Source organism: Arvicola amphibius, chromosome 17 (genome assembly GCF_903992535.2).
Source record: "Arvicola amphibius chromosome 17, mArvAmp1.2, whole genome shotgun sequence".
Classification (NCBI taxonomy): Eukaryota; Metazoa; Chordata; class Mammalia; order Rodentia; family Cricetidae; genus Arvicola; species Arvicola amphibius.
In genome coordinates this window covers 8,358,136-8,379,437 of record NC_052063.2, presented here as the reverse complement: position 1 = coordinate 8,379,437, position 21,302 = coordinate 8,358,136, and positions in this window count along the sequence as shown.

The following is a 21,302-nucleotide window of genomic DNA, read 5'->3' as shown; positions in this document are numbered from 1 at the left end:
TCATAATAACGCTAATTATGCCTAATTATCATCTCAATTATTTTACCACAGTGAGAACAGTTCATCGTTGTGGTGTTTATCAGTTATCTAATGATAATTAATACTGTTTGCAGGTTCTCCAAAGAAAAGTTTTCGAGGGGTTTGAACATACACTGTGGTTTAGTGAGATTTATAATTATTATTGTTGGCTATTATTCAACTGTAGGCCCTCCGAGGAGTCAGAGGGAACAGAAATACATTGTCTAAACTTTCTTTGAATTTTATCAGGTGACTCGTTTAACTGACATCATTATAACTTGGTCACTGGAGGAAGGCGACTGTGGCTTTACTTATTAACCAGGAGAGTTGTGTTACGTTTTCATGGGCTAAGGACGTCATACAGAGGAATGAGAAAAACTGATCAGACAGCAGAGCCTTAGAATAGTTCAGATGAACGTACAACAAAAGAAAAAAAAATCCCTCATTAAGTGGGAGAATTACCTCTTAGCACCTCCGTTATACTTTCCTCTGAGCAGCTCTTAAATTCTGGATTTGATGAGGTACCTAACAAAAACAACAACAACAATAACATCAATATCAAAACAACATCAAGAGCAACAACAACAACAACAAGATCTCTTGAGTCTATGGAAAGTCTGTCTTGACTCTCAGCCAAAGTCCACCTTGCTCCAATCCCCCCGCCCATTTTTTGCATCCATACAGAACACATCCGAAGCCTCTCCTGGGTATCCGACCTTGGATTTTAGCAGCAGAGCCCAGCATTTGTAGAGCACCGTCTAGCTGGCAGAGTGCTCTCGCATCTATTAAGGCATCATCTCCGTAGCCCTGCGAAGGCTGCGCAGCAACCTCCGACTTAGACCATCTCACCTCTGTCTTTGCAGGCCGCTCACTCAAACTCATGGAGTTGAAATGCCCTCTCTTTCGACTGCCGCCCTGATGCCCTCTCTCATGTCTTCAGTTTTGGTTTTAAAAATGTAACACGGAAAAATGAGTGTGCTCCTTTATGTCAAACTGGAGTTCGACCTACTTTGGTCCAAGACTGTTATTTCAGGTGATAGGACACCAAATCAGCGTTTTCATCAGCATCACTCTGGGAAGAATGCACGCGGTCTTGTCTTGAGCTGTTAGCAATTCGTATCCTCCTTCTACTAGGTCATTTCCTTCTGTTCTGTACTTGTGAAAGTATGTTTTTAAAATTAAATGTGTGCGTGTGTGTGGTGTATTTTAGTTGAGTGTATACAATGTGTGTGTGTGTGTGTGCACATGCACTTTTGTGCGCGTGTTTGTGTGCACATGAAGCCACAGGGAAACCCCAGGTGCTCTCCTCCTCCCTCCTTCCTCCTCCTCCTCCTCCTCCTTCTCCTTCTCTTCCTCCTCCTCCTTCTCCTCCTCCTCCTCCTCCTCCTTTTTTGTTTATTTTGAGGCAGAGTCTCTCACTGGCTTGGAACTCACCAAGCAGGCTAAACTGGCTCAACAGCAAGTTTTAGGGTCTTGCCTTTATTTGCCTCCATAGCTCTAGGATTACAAGGGCATGCCATCATGCATGTATTTTACTGTGTGGCTTCTGGGGAATCAAACTCATGTGTTTAATGCTTGTACAGTCACCCTTTGTGATTCATTATCTCCATGAGCTGTCTCACACTGTACCTCAAGAGCAGTCACGTCATCTGTGTTCTAGACTGAGCAGCTGCAAAGATGGGTTATTGTCACTGAGACGGACAACCATCTCCATTGCCGTCCAGGATGAGGAATTAATCTTGTTTCATACACATTGGGTATCTGGATACTTTGCAAATCTCAAGTCACAGAGCCGAAGGAACTTTGACATGGTTTAGCAATGGACATGGCCATGCTCATTTGGATTTACAACACTGGAGAGCCTGAGGCAGGAGAATCAGGAGCTGAAAGGAAGCCTGGGTGACCATAAGTTCCAGCCAGTCTTGACTAGAGTAGAGATCTCGCCTCCAAAACCCAAGAAGAACAAAAGGGAAAGGAAAGAAATAAAACCTCTAGAGATGGTCTTGCCAGCTTCTCCTTCAGATGATTCTGGAAGCTGATCATTTCTTATCACTGTGAGCATTAGCTTGTAAGTTCACATGCAGTGACTTCTTGTCTAGAATGTTGCCAGAGTTCCCTATCGAGTATCTTCACTCTACATGAATTCCTCCATAGCCCTTCCTCCCTTTTTAAATGCATGTGTGTGTGTGTGTGTGTGTGTGTGTGTGTGTGTGTGTGTGCATGGGTATGTTTGTGTGGGTGTATGTGGAAAGCGAGAGGACAAACCTGAGGTGTCAGTCTCAAAAATGTTATCTATATACTTTGAGATAAAGTTCCTCACTCGTTAACATAGACTGAGAGAACCTTGTGAATCTGCTATCTCCATTTTGCCAGAGCTAGGATTAAAAGTATGTATCCCCCAATGCCTGACATTTTTTACATGGATTCTGGGAACCAAATTTAGATCCTTCTGTTTACATAGCAAGTTCAGTATCAACTGAGCTCTATCCCAATCCCCATAGTTAATCTTTATATACATATCCAGAGAGTTACTTTGATTATTGTTATGGTTATTGATGGTGATCAGGATCTGCCTAGGGCTTTGCACATGGGCACAAGCACCTTTAAACCTATTGTGACCTGTTGACTGAGGTTTTCTGTTCCACCAAGTTCCCCCATTCATTTAGTCCCAAAGAATCACACAGAGGTCTACATTAATTATAAACTGGTTGGCCTATTAGCTCAGGCTTCTTATAACTTACATTAGCACATAATTCTTGTCTGCGTTAGCCACGTGGCTTGGTACCTTACTTAGGAAGGCTTCCTCTGCCTCTGGGTGATGACTGTAGACTGACTCTTTTCTCTTCCCAGAGTTCTCCTGTTCTCGTCACCCCGCCTATACTTCCTGCCTGGCTACTGGCCAATCAGTGTTTTATTAAAATACAATGGACAGGTACCATTGTCCCACAGCAGCGACCTTTTCCCCTATCCTAAGAATCTGTTTAACTTGGTACTTCTAACATCTAAACCACCCCCACAAATTCTCTTTTTCCCTCTACCTTGACCATGCCCCTCACCGTGTGCTACCATGTTTCAGTCCATCCAAACCTTCCTGCTCCTCAAATGCACTAATCCATCTCTATCCTCAGAATTTTTCCACGTGAAATGTACTTCCACAAGGTTTCATTGTGGATTGCTGTCTCACCTTCAGGTCTTTGCACAAGTGTCTCCTAATTGGAGGGCCATACCCTAACTTAGAAGAGTAAAATAATATGCTAAACCTTTCTCAGCCTGCTTCCTTTCCCGCTGCCACATTTGCCACCTTCTGCTCTTTTACAGATTACTGTGGGCGCTTCTCAAAGCCAGAGCATATAGAGCAATGCCTGGCACATGGTATACACTGACAGTGACAAGTCATTGCCCGTGATAGCATTTACAGAAAACTTCTTTTTTGCATTTTAGCCTCCTTGTTAGCTAATCAAAGAAACATCTACATTAGTTTTCTAGTCAAGTAACCATGGGCCCCAAACTTAATGAGTAAGAGGATAGATGTTTATTCTCTCATAGCTTTGTAAGTCTGAAATATCTTACACCAAGGTTGGTTTTTCCTGGAGGCTCTGCAAGGAATGCACTCCGTGTCTTCTCCAGGGTGGCTGACAGCCTTCCCTGCCCTGTGACTTGTAGAGATGTCACTCAAGCCTGAATGTTCACATCGCCCTGCTGCTCCGGGTTCTCATTCATTACCATCTTAAGGAAATTTCCTTTGGCATTAGGGTCTAATCTTCCCTTACCCAGAATTACTTTGTTTCCACATCCCCAGCTTAATTACCTCTGAAGATGTATTTTTTCAGGTCACTCACACAGTGTGAGCATTTTTCATTTCATGTGGGCCACCATCGAAGCCACCATAGCATGGTTGTGAGGGATGTACCAGGTAAGAATTCTAGATGCTCTTTGTTCTATGTAATATAGCATTCAGAAGTAGGTATTGTGCTAAGGCATTCCTTCTTCTCAGGTTGGGTTACCTGTTCCAGTCCTCTGAAATATGTGTCAGCACAGCTTCTAATTTTCAGAGGACTCAGGCCTTTCCAAAATGTAAGTCATTACAAAGACTGATGAATTCTTCTTTCCTGTGTCTATTCGGCGTCACTCACTGATTCAGCCGTGTGTTGACTACAACAGAGCCCCAGGGAGAGCTTGGAGACCTGAGGTCCCAGTCCTGGTTACTCATAGAGGGTTGACAAAGCCCAGCTGCTTGAGTCCCTTTGGGCATGTTGATGAGGGTTGCTTCTCAGTTTGAACTCCCCAGTTTGAACCTCTCTCAGGATATTGTCATTTTTTTTCTATTTCTCTATATTAGATATAAGGATGTCATATTTTGTTGACTGACTGAAGATAGATGTAGTAGTCTTATCTCACTTCATGTGTTTGCTGATTGATTGATCGAGTCTCTATTTGAATAGACTCTGTGAGTGCCTACTGTATGTGGTCCCGAGTTGGTAGCTGACAGGAGAAGCTGTCCTTCTTTATCCTGGTGACAGCATAGTTGCTCATCTCCTGGTCTAAAAACCTAATTTAGAATCTTAGAATGTACGTTTGGGGAGGGGAAATGGAGCCAGCCAGTCATGACTTTTTCCCCTTCTTATGTAAGCTGAGCATCCCTGTTTCCTTGATGAATGTCAGCTCACCCAGCCTTCCCTTCCTCCTTTTGTGTTTGAGAACTGGGAATAAGCAAATGGGCTATTCCCTATTTTTTTCCTGGGTATCTATTTCAATTTTGTTGGCTCTTCCTATTCTTTCTGTGGAGTTTAGAAGGTCCCCTTGAGATACTATTCACCCAAGACAGCAGACCTGAATACCTTCAGAGAAACCTGAGTCCCTTTATGGTAGGGCTATTATAGATGTTCCTTTCTCTCTCTCTCCCTCCCCCCCCTCTCTCTCTTTCTCTCTCTCTCTCTCTGAGTGTGTGTGTGTGTGTGTGTGTCTGTATACATGTATGTGTGCTGGTGTACTTACTCTTCACTTTTATTTTGTGGAAAGGAAGGAGTCTTTCACTGAACCTGGGGCTCACCCTCTTGTCTGGCCATAAACCCCCAATTTGCTGCCTCCCCAGCACTGGAATTATATGTGTGTGCTGCAATTGTGGACTTTTATGTGGGTACTGGGGACCCAGACTCAGATCTTCATGACTGACAGCCAGCATCTTGCTGACTGGCCTATGTCCCTAGGCCTCTATTGTCACTTTTAGTGGCAATGACCATTACTGCAATTTCTTCATCGACTCCACTAGACCACATTTCTTTAGAAGCATTTCTTATATAAAGAAAGCATTTTCCATCTGTTTTATGGGAATTCTGAGAGTGAGGAGTGAAGAGACTTGGCCAAGGCCACAGATCACCAAAGCCAGGTTCAAACCCAGGGGGTCAGATTCTATTACCACCAGGATACACTGAAGACGCCATCCTTTACTGATAGACCTGCAGGCTAGTGGCATCCTTTTGGGATGCAGATCCTCCATTGTCTGGGTGACCAGGTTCTCCCTGTGAATTATCTGTTGAGTTGGGGCCTCCAGTCTAGGGCAGAGAGCGGTATGTTTTCATCAGCATCAAGTTCTGCATAAAATTAGCAAGCGTCTCCTCCCTGGCCCCTTAGTCACTTCCAATCCTGCCTCACCTCCCTTGGGATTTTCTCCTTTGTGACATTGTTCTTGTCAGTCATGTCCCCTTCACCTGGTGAAGGGCCTTTCGTTACATCTTTTGAACATTTCCATTTTTTAAAAAAATATTTATTTATTTGTTTGTTTGATTGATTGATTGTTTGTTTGTTTATATAATATTCTCTCTGTGTGTATGCCTGAAGGCCAGAAGAGGGCACCAGAGCCCATCACAGATGGCTGTGAGCCACCATGTGGTTGCTGGGAATTGAACTCAGGACCTTTGGAAGAGCAGTCAGTTCTCTTAACCACTGAGCCATCTCTCCAGCCCCCAACATTTCCATTTTTTTTTTTTTTTTTGGTTTTTCGAGACAGGGTTTCCCTGTAGTTTCTAGAGCCTGTCCTGGAACTAGCTCTTGTAGACCAGGCTGGCCTCGAACTCAGAGATCCGCCTGCCTCTGCCTCCCGAGTGCTGGGATTAAAGGCGTGCACCACCACCGCCCGGCTGACATTTCCATTTTTTAAACCTGAGCTTTTCAGGGAAGGAATTGGTTTCTTTAGGATACATTATTTCTTTTTGGTGGGATTCATTCACAACTGTATTTCAGATTTCTTCCTTCCTTTCATTGTTTGATGGGGGAGGGAGGGGGGGGCATCCCATTTTCTTGAACCATCTCGCTTTTCGTGTTTTGTAAGCTCAGCATCACTGACTAAACGAAGATGGAAACATCTTTATGTGTCATGTCCCAAGCATGGTGATTAGCAAGGAAGCCTAAGAATCTGCCTCCCTCTGCAGAGGGAGATGCGACAATGTCCAGCGTGTACTGATGGATCTACGTGTCTATATATCTATTTTATGTGCTCTGCATATTAAGTATCAATTTAATTTGCTCCCTGTGTGGTTTAGAATTGCCTTGGGAAATTGATGTGGGCTGAAATATCATCAGATGGTTTTATATATATATATATATATATATATATGATGGAAGTTACAATATGTGTGTGTGTATTTCATAATCCCACTTAATCTTCCCTGTAACCCAATGAGTTACATTCTTAGGATAGCCTCATATTTCAAGACAGTGAACATGCGGAGAGTTGGCAAAGCAAGCTGTCCCAGGATGCAGAACTTGGAAGCGACTGAGCCAGGGTTTGAAAGTAGACCCTCTGGATTTCTACTTCCTAAACTGCTCACCTCTCTTGAGGAACCTTTGGACAAAAAGAAAAGCAGAAAAGCCAATAGATGAAGGTTGACCAGAACTCATTTCAGGGGACATTGAGAACAAGAGCTTTGATAAGGCATATTAGTTATAATTAGATGAAAAGGATGAGCATCATGGCAGCCTCATGCCTTACTCATGGGACTGAAGGGTGGGGGAGATGGCTGAACAGGCACGTGTATTTGCCATGCAAGCCTGACAAGGGATGTTCCATTCCCAGAAACTACTGGGAGAGAAGGGAACTGACTCCTAAACGTCTGCAGACTGCATGCTCCATGGCATGGGTGCACCCACGCATGCACGCACACAAATTAATAATAATAAATAAAACAAAAAATTTTAAATCAAGGGATCTGGGGAAATGGCTCTGTGCATAAGAGTTCTTGCCTGTCTTACAGAAAGTTCCAAGGCTTGGTTTTAAACACCCAATGTCAGGTCCCATGTCTGGTAGCCTATGACTCCAGGTATCTGAAACCCCTGGCCTCTATGTGTGTATCTGAACACATGTGCACTCATTCGCACACATAAATGCACGTGTGTGTGCATGAGCGCACACATACACACAAACTCTTAAAATAAATAAACAAATAAGAGTGTCATTGAAAAACAGTTAAAACCCCAATGTGCTCAGGCCTCAATAAAGGTCAGTTGCAGATAACAATGACCAGAGGAGGAGAGGAGGGAGTCAGTCTCTGAATTAAAGAAATAACGGAACGGCAAATGACAGCAAGCAGTGTCAATAGATGTCCCTCATAGCTAATCAAACGCATTCAACATGAAAAACCATCAGGGCACATTTTGTCATCTTGGGCCATTTTCGGGCTCACAGACAGCGGCACTGTTAACAACACTGTTGGCTGCAAAGGAAGGAGGACGGCACAGGTGAGAAAGGGAGGCCCCTGGACGGTGAGGGCTTGCCCATCAAAACGAGTTTGGAGATAATTCAGAGGAATACACGTCTGCTCCAGCATTCAGTACTGAGCGCCTTGGGTGCAAGGGCAGGTGACGTTGAGCAGACATAGCTGTATTGTTAGCAACTGCGACCCCTTCCTCAGTCCCCATGGGTGGCTCCATGGGAATACTGCTCCCCCTGTGGTCTGCCGTGGCTTTCTCAGAGGGCCTTAAGACCCTTTCTAAGGATTCTAAAAGACCAGGATGTTGAGTGGGTGTGATTATTAACAACCAAACAGTCCCGCTCACCAGTATAAGGGTTGCAGGGTTGGGAATTTGGCTAATTTCCCATTTGGTAATTACACAGAAAACCTTGTTGAAGCCCCCCTCAGTGCTCTAGTTATAAAAGCAATTTATAGAGTGCTTTGAAACTGTGCCTGTGGTCAGAAAAAAAAGTGCAACCCACAAAAAAAAAAAAATACAATAAGGGATAATTTCAGAATACATAGTAGGCAAACCACCATGCCTAGCATGGGTGGCTGATACCCACTCTCTAGTCTGTGGCATTAAGTTAATAAAACAGGAAGATGGTTACTAACACAACCAAAATATAGTGTAGATGAATCTTTGTATTCTTAGTTTTATATAATATAATATAGTCAACTACCAAATTCTAGCAACAATGTTGAAAATAGTTCAGAGCAATGAACTGTGTGCTTTTGTCTCCTCTAGCCAGTGACTAGTTCCTATTTATTTGATGATAAGTAGGGTCTGCATCCTCGTTGCTAAACTTTAAAAAAAGCAAAGGTGTTTTCTTTTATAGATTTTTTTTTTGTGAACTTTATATCAGGAAGAAAAGACTACAAGTGCATCTAGAAACATTTATTTTGTTTTTAGTTATATATATATGCATATATGTATATACACACATATGCATGTGTGTGGGTGTGCACTTATGTGTGACTACAGGGACCCGCAGAGTCTAGAAAAAGTGGTTGGATCCCCTAATGCTGGAGTGACAGGCAGTGGTGAAGCACCCCAAGTGGTTGCTAGCAACCAAGCTTAGGTTTTCTACAAAAGAAATATACACTCTTAACCTCTGAGCCATCTCTCCAGCCCCTGTAAATATGTTTTATTATCAAATGATTTGAATTTGCATTTCTGAGTGCTATATGAAGTTGTACAAAACTGAAAAAAAAATCCGTGTTTCCTGATCTCATATATGACCAATGCAATAAGAAGTTTGCGGGATAGGAGGGGTGGACTGTGTTTTTCAAAAGCCCTTTCTGTGGAAGAGACAGACAAACAGACAGATAGACAGACAGGGCGGCGGGGGGGGGGGGGGGGGCTAAACACTACATTTAAGCATGTTGGATGAACTCCACTCCGCTTTTATGTAACGAGTTGTTCTCTCTAAGCTAGATGTTTCAAAAAGCAATTTTAAAAATCTGATCAATGTCTGATGATTAGACAAATAGTGTCAACCATTGAGAAATTCTTGTTTCTTAAGTGTATTTCGTCGCTGCCTCTTGGAAATATGTCACAGTCATCTTGGAAAATAATTTCTTTTAAAGACAGAGTAAGAAGGAAATTGCAGCATTCAGTACCTGTTAAAGTCCCGTAGGGAACTCACGTAAACGCTCATCTATTTTCCTCTCAGGATGCAATCCTTTCTTTCCCTCTCACACTGATTTTATATTCATAGAAGTGATGAAAGCCACCTAACTTAAATTGACTTTGTATATGGAAAAAGTTTATTTTTATTTTTTATTTTTTTGTTGTGTGGAGAAACTCCAGTGTTTTAGGTTGAACCATGGCCGTCTCAATTCATCAGACCATCTATAACTCAGAAGAGTCGGATTCATCACATTTTGCCAGTTTATTGGCCATGGAAAAGAAAAGTTTATTCATCTTGCTGGATTAGGTGATCTCTAAGGTCCTTTCCATCTCCAAGATTCTATTATTCTTTTCTCTCCCAACAATAGACCAAGTACAGAAATTCATCACCTCTCTCTCTCGTGTAACAGAAACCAGCAGAATCCACAAGTATTTTAACTCTGGAGTGTGGGTCTTCCTTTGTATTTCACTGATAAAACACCTCGTACCGTGTTTATCTCTTGTCATTCAAAAGCAAAAATTCATCAGTGTTACCGGGTACCACCAATGTGAAGGTTTGGTGGGGAGTTATATATGAAAGCCTCATTTACTCTCCTCTTGTGTTTTATTCCTAGCTGATTAATAAACAATACTTTAACTATGCAAGATCTTACATAATATACAGAGATATAAAACCAATAGAATCAAATCTTTTTCAAGGATCATGTTCTAAGCCAGCAGAGAAGCACAGAGAACTCCAAGTACTTGGAAACTGTTAAAGCAAGAGAAGACCAGAATAGTTACTTATTGCATTAGCTATTAGCTTTTCCTTGCTGCTCTTTCAAGGTAGATGTGCAGACCAATTAAACGGTCACATTCATTTCTGTCTTGTCTTTCCTGGTATTCAAATCTAGTGGCACTATCAATTTCTTGGGGGACTTCCATTTAGATATAGAGTGGGTGCCTTGGCAAAATATTTAACCTACCTCTTTTGAAATGAGTTCTAGACTAAGACTTCTCTAACATTATCAATATAAGAACTTTCTTTAAGTATATGCCTATGCGGAGCCCTTATTGTGGAACATTATAAATATATTGTGTTTAGACTGAGATGAGGAATGTTTCAGTTTAGATGTTAACACTAGCACCGTGACGAATGTCCCTGACTTTTAGTTGTATAACAATGTGGGTTTTTTTTCCCTTAATATAGGTCACTCCATTCCAAGAATCAATATTGGGAGCTGAGTCTCTGTCCAGATGTTCATTATGAGACATCTTCAATATGAGGTCATCTAGAGAGCTCAATGCTAGACCAGAGCTAGAACATGGGAAAAGAATTACCAATATTAGACCTTTCAGTTCAGAGTAAATTTTGGTTCACAAGTAGAGTCTATTGTACTGAACCACAAAGAGCTAGGAAATACAATCTTTCTCATACTCAGAATAAACATAAAAAGTAAGGTTGCTTAATAGATGACAGGGATCTTCCTAGAACTTCTAATGACTCTGTAGCAGAAGGCCCTCAAAAGACCCTTAGTTCCATTCTCTGTAGTGGTAAGAAGTTCTGCCTGAATACATGAGGAGTAGAATAAAGAACCCGACCTCTTTACAACACTGGTTGACTTTGGAACTCATCTGGTCATTCAATAAGAGCCAGGGCTTTGGTTCTTCCCCTCTCCTCCATGATGCCATAGGGAAAAAGCCCTGTGATCTGAGTTGGTTCTTGGCTCCGACTTGTGCAGAATATGAGCATGCCTTCTGGCTTCAAGTTGTGAACTGGACCTAACTTCTCCGAGAAAGGAATCCTCTGAAGACATAAATGTAGTTAGACCCATCTTTTTCAGTTAACAATTTAAAACCACGAAACTCTTGAGAAGTTACTGGTTGCTCCCATGTTCAAACACACCGTTGTGAATGACCGGCTGGATCTCCTATATCATACTTGCATGCCTGCTGGTCTCGAAGAAGCCGGCTTGTGCATCCCTCTTCCATGATCTATGTGTCTCTGAGCATCTGTGCTTCCCTTAGGCAAGTCAACCATGTCGAGATTTGTCCCCTCATCCAATGACATCCAAATCTGTTTACGTAAATGCTCATAGGTCCTGGCCCCATCTGAACATCTCAGTGTCATCTCATGTCCAAAATGCCAGAAACCCAAGTCATGTCTTCTCAAAACTCTCCTTCTGGAATCTCAGTCTTGGGGGATGGTATGATTCTTTGCCAGTTTACCTGATGCAGACTCCCAGATGCCTGATTGGTTCTCTCTTCTTCATACTTTCCTAAACCAAGCTGTGATAACTTCCATCCAAATTGCCCTCCCCACTTCTCTTGTATCATCATAGGGGCCAAAATTCTCATCAATTTCCCCTTCTACCATTTCCATTCTCTCTTTCCTCTGCATTGTAGCCAATTATCCAACAAACATTCCTCTGTGTGAACCCATTGTCTAGTCTATAGGATCTTTCAGTATCTCACTTCCAACAGCTGCCTAGTTCCAACTGTCCCTTTGCTACGGAGAGATATGCCTTCCCATTTTGTTGACATAGCATGCCTTCGGGTCCTTTGTGCTATGACAGTGTGCCAATGACTGGATGTGACTCTGTTCAAATGAATGTTTATTTATAAAATTAGACAATGGCTAGATTTTACTTGAAGACTCTAGTTTGTTAAGAACCCATTTTAGGCCTTCATGTGTATTGCTCTTTCTCAAATACCATTCCCTTTTATTTTCTATATCCTAACTCCATCTTGAAAAATGTTCTGTTTTTTTCAAATGTTTGTGTAAGCACTTCTTTCATCATTACATACAACATAATGAGCAGAATTTTTCTTATTATTCATGGTGTTATGGCTCATAGTAATTGAAACACTGATTGTTCTTGTTAAAAATATAGTGTTAGGTTCCTTTGAGCCCGTGGTCATATCATTTTTACAACGTTATCAATTCATAATCCTGTTTTATGAGTATTTCTTTCTAGCAACACCTTATTTAATATAAATTATTAAATCACTAGCCTTAAAGTCACAGCCGACAACACTATAACTTATGCCCAGATGGAGCTTAACTAGCACACATAATTTTTAGTAAGGGTTGTTGCAGCCTTCTGGGTACCCTGGCACTGTATTTGGAATTTAGAACCATTTAAACAGCAAGACACTCACCAAAGCTTAAAACTGAAAAATACAGCACTCAATAAACCACAAAGGGATGCATGTTTATAGTATGAAAGATGAATCCAGAAGGGGGGAGCGATGTCTTTCTCCGTCTCAGCTGGGATGGGCTCATTGGGCAACTCAGGAATCTCATTCTTCACCATGCATCTATGAGTGACCATGGAAGCACCATGAGCATTGGTTTTGAGATTGCTGGTAAATTTTAGCCAATAAAGGAATTCATAAATATAGAATTGGCAAATATTAAGCTTGTATTTCCTAAGAAAGTCAACACCCTGGGCGATTAGGATGTTGGCAGTATTTCATGTCTTGACCTTTCCCCATCTCAATGACCTTACTAAGGTTTCAACGAAGGCTTCAAGTGCTTGTACCAATGAATACATGGTCTGGATGAAAGACACTTAGTTTAAAATTTTACTTATGGATGATGGTAAAGGCGTTTAAGGGAGAAAACACAATCAGGTCTGCATTCAAGAATCCCTCCTGGGTTCCAAAATCTTGGAAGCCATGGGAGAAGTCAAACAATAAGACAGTTTATACGAAAGAAAACTTATTTTTCAAAGTTTGCTAAGTGATTCTGTCTTCTACTGGAGGACACAGGGGATACTGCTGCTGTCTCCTCCAATGTCTTTGCTAATGATCTTCAGCAGGCAATAAACAATACAGTGATAAAAGTTACAGAAGACACTCCATTCATCTCTATTCAACATATCAATGTCAGTATGACTGTGATATAAAGGCCCATAGAGAAGTAAGGAAAGAAATAAGTAATGGTGTAACTAGAGAAAAATGCATGTTACCAATCCTCTAGCCAGCAGATTTTAGGGAGCTAAAAACATCTGATGAGTCTTTCAGGAAGTAGTTGCTGAGAGCATCCTGTATTCTCATACTTAGCAACACGAGGAAGATAGCCCAGGCTGCCAAATCACTGAGTCTCTACTCCAAGGAGGGAGATAAAAAAAAAATCAGAGTGTATCACCAAAGATCTATAAGATAGATTGGGAGGTGACATTGAAACATGAAAGGTAAGTGGGAGAGCCAAGGGTAAGACTAGTTAGTTGAGTGAAGGAATACACAAAGGTAAATTCAGGAGGCAAAAATAATAGCTGCGTAGCACCTGGAAAGACTTATTGGTGGAATGAGTTTCATTGCGTAAGAAAGAGGACCTGAATTCAAATCCTCAACATGCACAGAAAAAGCCTACTGTAGCCAGACATACCCATGACATTAACGCCATGGGAGCAAAGACAGGAGGATGGCTGGGGCTCACCCACTGCCAGCCTAACTCCAGGTTCGGGGGGGGGCAGTGAAAGAAGAGGACACTGGGATTCTTCCCTGCTCTCATTGCATACATGTCTACACACCCCAACACATACGCAGTTGTGGAAGGCACTATGAGCAGAATATAGATATGCTAGGGCTTACTGTAGATAGTGACCTAAAGGATGGGGGTGACTTGTGGCCTGTGCCAGGGCAGGCAGGGGTGACATGACACGATGTCCTAGAAGAACTTGGGTTTTTATTCCAGTTGTCGCGGGTTCAGAACATGGTGAAAGACGACTTGCCTCGCACCATTGGGTTGACGTGGGCCCCAAAACAGCAAAGGGTCTGTCTAGGAAGTGGAACAGTGATTCAAGAATAAAAGATGCTGACTTGGACTAAGAGCTGCAGAAGAAAAGACAGAGAGCGTTGGGGGTAGACCAGCAGTACTTAGGAAGGACAGCTTCCAACTGCAGTTTCTGAATTTTCGACATGGACAACAGAGGAGACTAAGCTACTGGAAACGAAGGAAGGAAGCTGGAAGCGGTAGAGGTTTAAGGGTGAAATACTAGGGGTTAGTTCTTAGACCACAGCTGAACCCAATGGATGCAAACTTAAGACCATTTGTTTAAAATTGTCATTCATACACCCTGCTTATAATGATAGTTATGGACATTTTAAAAATGCATGTGCCTGCAGAACCCACACCTGCATCAGGACAAACATTTCCACCACCCCGAGCAGCTTCTCTGTACTCTCCTAATCAGTGCTGTGATTTCCCTAAGGACAGTTCCATTCCATTTCATCAATAGGTTACTTTTCCTCTTTGTATGAATTCATAGTCACTAAATCATGTGATGTACAACCTTTGTGTCTGCCTAGCATCCTCCCTCAGGGTGAAGTTTCTGAGATTCATACATTTTATAGTACAGGAATTTTGTGTTTTCGAAATTCTTTTCTGCATTTATTTGTGTGTGTGCTTTCATGTGTATGTGTGTGTGCGCGCGCGCGTGTGTGCGTGTGTGCATGTGTGTTTGAGAAGTGAGGTACATGCCACCATGTGTGTGAAAGTCAGAGGAAAAATTGGGGGAAGTCACTTCCCTTTCACCTTGAAGCGATGGACTCTGGGATTGAACTCAGGTCGTCAGGCTTGGCAGCAACTTCCTCTACTGCCTGAGCCATCACACTGGCCCATTGTGCTCCTTTTCATTCCTTAGTAGTAGTATTCTTAGGAATTTATCCAAGTTTGCTTATTAAGATGTTGTTAGGTAATAGATTATTTTTATTTAGGAATACTTTGAATAAGGCTGCTGTGCATTCTTCAATAATTTCTCCTGTGTGCCTGCCTCTATTTGTCAGTTCTCAAGTAAGACCTGAGAGAGGAATGGGTAATACAATAGCCGTGTGTTTACATTTTCAGAAACTTTCAAAACAGTTTTCAAAGAGGCTGTGGATCCCATTGTTCTCAGCCAGCAATGTGGAAGTGTTTCAGCTGCTCCACTGCCTGGGAACATTTGAAGTGTGCAAAATTCTTAATGTGTACATTTTAGTGAATGTATTTTCCTGTGACTTTAGTTGGAATATCTGATGGCTAATGATATTGAATACTTTGTTATTTCCTAGTTATTGGTTTATATATTTACCTTTAAGTACTTCCCATTTAAGACTTTTTCAATTTTATTTATTGGGGGACTTTTTTTTTCCTTTTTGGTTTTTTGAGACAGGGTTTCTCTGTGTAGCTTTGGAGCCTGTACTGGAACTTGTTCTTTAGACCAGGCTGGTCTCAAACTCACAGATATCCACCTGCCTCTGCCTCTGCCTCTGCCTCTGCCTCTGCCTCTGCCTCTGCCTCTGCCTCTGCCTCTGCCTCTGCCTCTGCCTCTGCCTCTGCCTCTTGAGTGCTGGGATTAAAGGCATGCGCCCCCACTGCTTGGCGGAGTAGTTATTTTTGTTAGTATTTATTAATGATCTTCTTACTTTTACGATCATGAGGATACTGATTTGTAATTATTTTTTCTAATAATATCTTGGTATAGTTTTGCTATCAGTATACTTCTAGATTCTAATTTGTATTATTTTTTTGATGTAGCTTTTAAAATAGAAGGTTTTGGTTGTGATAATTCCATTTATTTTAAAATTTACATTTCATTTGAAAATTTCATTGTTAATACTTCCTTATTTCTCAGAAATATTTGCCTATTGAAATGTCATAAAACATATCTTTCTTTTTGAAACTTTGTCATTTAGCTTTTGCCTTCATCCAAATATCCACTAGTAGATGTCAAAAATTCTGTTGGAACCTTGATGGCTGATGGATTGAAATTGTGTTGGAACCTTAATGGGACCATTGGCCAATGGATTAAGATTCTGTTGCAACTTTGATGGGGCCTATTGGTCGATGGATTAAGATTCACACTCTTGCCCATACAGTCAGTTTCAGATCACATTGCTGGGTTAAATACACAGTGTAGGTTGTTTCTGGATTCTGTAACCTACTGTGTGGATCTGTTTGCGTCTATCATGCTATAATTACTTATAGAGTGATTCTTAAAGTCAGGAACCTTTTCAACTTTGTTCTATTAATATTTCATTGTGATTTTTTTTTTGAGCCAGAGTCCCATTCTGTACCTTAGAATTCCCTGACCTCATCTTATAGATTTCATTATTTATGAAATAAAGGGCAATTCTCCTTCTGCTGCTGTCTCTCAAGTGTTGTCAGGGTGAGCTGCTCTGTCTTTGTTTTTTTCAATGACAGTTTTGCTGTTCTATTATTTTGTGCTTCCACACAGTCACTTTAGAATCAATTGTCAATATCTATAGAAAGATTGGTTGGGATTTTTGAATTTAAGTAGGCAACTTATTTTTTAGCTTTTCTCAGCATTATTTGGTAGTATATTGTCCTGATATCGTTAATTTTTTTCTTAATGTTTTATACCTTTAATACTACTTTATTTAGTGTTTAAAAACCGATTTAAAATATATATATAATTGTGTATATCTCTCTATATATGTATAATATGCATATGTAATATATACAAAAATACATACATATTATATACACGTATATGAACATATATTCTGAAACCTTGTTAAGTGCACTTACTCCAGTAGATAGCCTTTAAAATATTTGGAAATTGCCGCATGCCAATGGCAAACCCAAAATAGAACAAAAAAGTTTGTTACTTGCATATAAAAGAGCTTGATCTTTGGCATAGTCTTATTAGCAGTACACTATTAGATATGAAAGATAAACTATTGCTCTTCATGATATAGCAGAATCACCCTTATTACACAGTATGTTGCTATGTGTAGGCTTTCTGTAGATCATGTTTAATGGGTGGGGAAGATTTCTTTGCATTGTTTTGGCATTAATAGTTAATTGTGAGTGAGGACTGTCTTGGTTACTTTTCTATTGCTATGAGAAGACACCTTGATCAAGGAAACTTATAGAAGAAGGGGTTTAATTTCGGTTTACAGCTTCAGAAGAACAGAGTTCATGACCATTGTCACGGGGAGCAGGGCAGCCCAAGCCATCCATTCCCAGTGTGTTCTTGGCCTCTCTGTTTCTGTCTTTCTATCTCTGCCTCTATCTCTCTGTCCTTGACGTCCTGCTTGTGGATCAGGTGAAGGTTCTCAGCTACTGCTTCAGTACTGTGCCTGCTAATGATGGTCATGGGCTCTGAATCTGTAAGCAAGCCTCCAACTGTATGCTTTTTTAAAAAATAAGTTGCCATGTCTCAAGTCTTGTGAAACAGTAAAGCCCGCCCCCACTGAAACACCTCCGCCAACAAGGCCACACCTCCTAATCTTTCTCAAAGAGTTCCACCCACTGGGGACTAAGTATTCAAACCTATGGGCCCATGGGAGCTATTCTCTTCCAAACCACCAAGTTGCATCCAATATATTTTTCTTTTATTTAATTAAGTGTATGATTTTTTCTTTTAATTTTTTTTTCAGCATTGAAAATCATATGGTTTTTTTTAATGACCAGGTTAATCAGTCTTGCTCACTAGGGACCCATTTTCTGAGTCAGATCCCACTGCTTCTGTAGCTCTGACTATAGATGCCTGCTACCTCAGCAGAGAAAGACCTGTGCTTCCATTTGAATGGAAGCCTTCATTTGATGCACAGGATCAGAAATGCCCTCACATACAGCTGGCGTCTGTGGGTTTTCGATTTATTCTTTCTTTTCTGTCCAGGATCATAGGCTTGATGTTCAATGCATGGAAATGACACACATATACATATATATTTATAAACATATGTCAATATATATGGCTGTTTGTACACAGAAACAGGGCACACACATATGCATTCATATCTACACTTTAATATTACAGTAGTTTATTGGAGACTTGCTGGAACCATTTATGTTGTTGTGAATTAAATAGGTATCTTAGAAGTGTTTAACAGAATAAATGTTTTCTTAAAGAATCTAACTACTACACAGACTATAAGGAGTTTTTACACTGTTATTTAAAGCTTATTTTCTATTGTGCTATTGTATATGTTGGAGGGACAGGTGTGTATGAAGGGGTATACATGTGCACGCGTGTCTGGAGGGCAGAGGTTGACATTGTGTGTTTCTCTCAGTGAACCTGCAGCTCACTGATTTGGGTAGACTAGCTGGCCAGAACGCCTAGCTGTTTTCTCGTCTCCTCTCCACAGCACGGAGATTATAAGTATACTCCAGCATGCCTGACTTTTTAATATGGCATCTGGAGCCTGAACTTGGGCTTTCTTGCATCAACTGCAAAGGCTGTTTCCATTTAAACATCAAGCCGCTCCAATGCCTCCTATTTCGTCCTTACATTAACTTTAGTACTTTTTTTGTAAATAGAATTTGATCAACATTCATCTGTGAACTTGTCCTTTATGTTGCAAATGAGTGAAATGCTCATTTTGTTAAAATATTATGAGGATTATCTGATTTTCAGATATTTTATTGTTCCCTAATAAATCTGTTGTGTTTAACAACGAGCAAAGTATAAGAATGTTAATGAGGCAACCAGGAAACACTGAATAGATATCTAATGCTATTAGGGAATTATTATTAGTTTCTAAGCATATGAGTTTTTTTGATAGTCCTGTTTCAGTAATACATGGTAAAATATTTACAGAAGCCATAAAATACTTTCTGGGATTTGTTTAAGTAATCTAGGGGCAGAGGAGAAGGCTGATAGATGTGTGGGTAGAAACAAGATATCCATGAGTAATTGCAGCCATTTGGGCTGTTGCAATTAATAACTTGTAAGCTACCGAAGCTGTGTGATCATGTTTGTGTACATATACATATGTTCACATAAATGTACACCGTGTAACAAGCTCGTGCCAGGCACGAGGGATCAGGAATTGATAAATTACCATACCTCTGAGTTTCCTTCATCTAGTTAAAGACGTTAAAGCCAAACATGATGAAATAACTTATTGGCTAATTTATTACCATTTGATACTCAAAGGAGGAGGATGACGAGTGAAGAGAATTTGATAGAAAATTGCATGGCTGGGCCTAGAGAGAAGGCTAAGTAGTGAAGGGACTTTGCTGCTTTTGCAGAGGACCAGAGTTTGGTTCTGGGCACCCATGGCAGTCGCTCCTAACCACCTGCAACTCCAACTGTGGGAATTTTGAGACTCTCTTCATGGAGACCTTCACACATGTCCAAACACACACACAATCTCATAATAAGCAACCAAAGACATCTTTTAAAAAAGAAAATTGTAAAACGTAACTCGCAGGTGGGAAGTGGGAAGGTAGGAGCCGGTCGTGGTGGGGTTGCAGAGGCAGCAAAGAAAAGGATTGCAGTCCTAGCCTGTGTGGGACTCAGTGGAAGAGGGTTTGCACACCCGGCTTCAATCTTGTGCGCTAGAGTGCATACAAACAGCAACAAGAAGACAGACAGACAGACAGAAAGTAAGAAAGACAGACAGAAAGAAAAGAGAAAAATGAAACAGAAATCTAATTGAATCTGGATCTCAAAAAATAAAGACTATATTGTAAGTATACCTTGTGCTATGTTTGGGACATATTTAGACCAAAATAATCCACAGTTTGTCTGCACTTCAAGTTTGAACACACGCGTGTATCGCGTGGTGTAAGTCTGACATACCCAGGACAGTGCCTCCTATGAACATGGCTTCAACTCCAGAAATGTAGGTACCATTCCTGAGCCTCCCATTCCTTACCTGGGAATTTGTTCATGATTCCATGAAGTGACAGCAATGAGCAAGGAAGGGGACTGGCTGGCAGCCACAGCATGTGTTGTCCTAATCACTTATATTATTAAATTACTGAATTCCCTTTTATAACTGCCGATTTCATCCTCTGATGACAATTCACACAGGACACAAACACCATCGTGTGTTTTGTTCATTCGGTGGGATCGATCTACACAACACTTCCTCAAATTTTCTGACTGTGTTTGCCATATTCCTACCATGTCCCTGACTATCCAGCCAAGCTACGAGGTGAAATGATATATAATTGTTTACCTGGTTATTTTCCTGTCATATGATCGTAGTGAATACCCCAAGGGAGTTTAGTTGAAGTCCCAGGGAAAAAATGACTGTCATGGCCACAATTTTATGTAATTTACTTTGAGATAACATCTTACATATAGCTTGTGCTGGCTATGAAATTGCTAAGTATCCCAGGCTGGCCTTGAACTCACTATTCTTCTGTTTCAACCTCCTGAGCGCTAAGATTTTGGCATACAGCACTACCCATCACCCAAGTCCACTGTTGATGCCTTTTCTATTTGATGGTGAAATCTTGTTATGCGCGTTCTAACTTCATGGCTCAATGATTCACATGGCATTCCATTATAATGGAGTCATTTTCTGTGTGTCTTAGTTTCTATATGTATAGAATGCAGTATGGCAGTATGTAGGTGTATAAATTATAGTTCTTCTCAGTTTGAGAATTAAAGGAATATCTAATATGTTCATGGCTAAGAAGGCTTACAGGTTGATAAGTATTTAAGACAACTTTAAGTACTATACAATGTTCATGTGAGTTGATTTGCAAGGCTTCTCTTTTTGTTGTTGTTAATTCAGTGTTTATTAAAGACATATACAAAGGCTACAGAACTACACAGAAAAGGCAAAAAACGGGATTGTATCTGAGGGGCAGAAGGAGCCATGAGGAGAAACACACAATAGGAGATGCTCTGGGGGCTTTGGCAATGTTTTATTTCTGGATACAGGTGCTGTGCATGTGTGCATCTATGGATGTTTGTGCATGAGTTCAGGTGCTCACAGAGCCAGGAAAGCGAGTCAGCTCCCATGAACTTAGTTACATGTATTTGTGTTATTTACAGAGTTTCTTTAAAGATTTATTTTTAAGTATGAATCCATAGTCTGACGGATGTGAGAGGAGTGTGGTGTGTGTGTGTGAGAGAGAGAGAAAGAGAGAGAGAGAGAGAGAGAGAGAGAGAGAGAGAGAGAGAGAGAGAGAGAGAGAGAGCAAATGACTTAGAGGCCAGAAGGGGGCATCGGGTCCCCTTCAGCTGGAG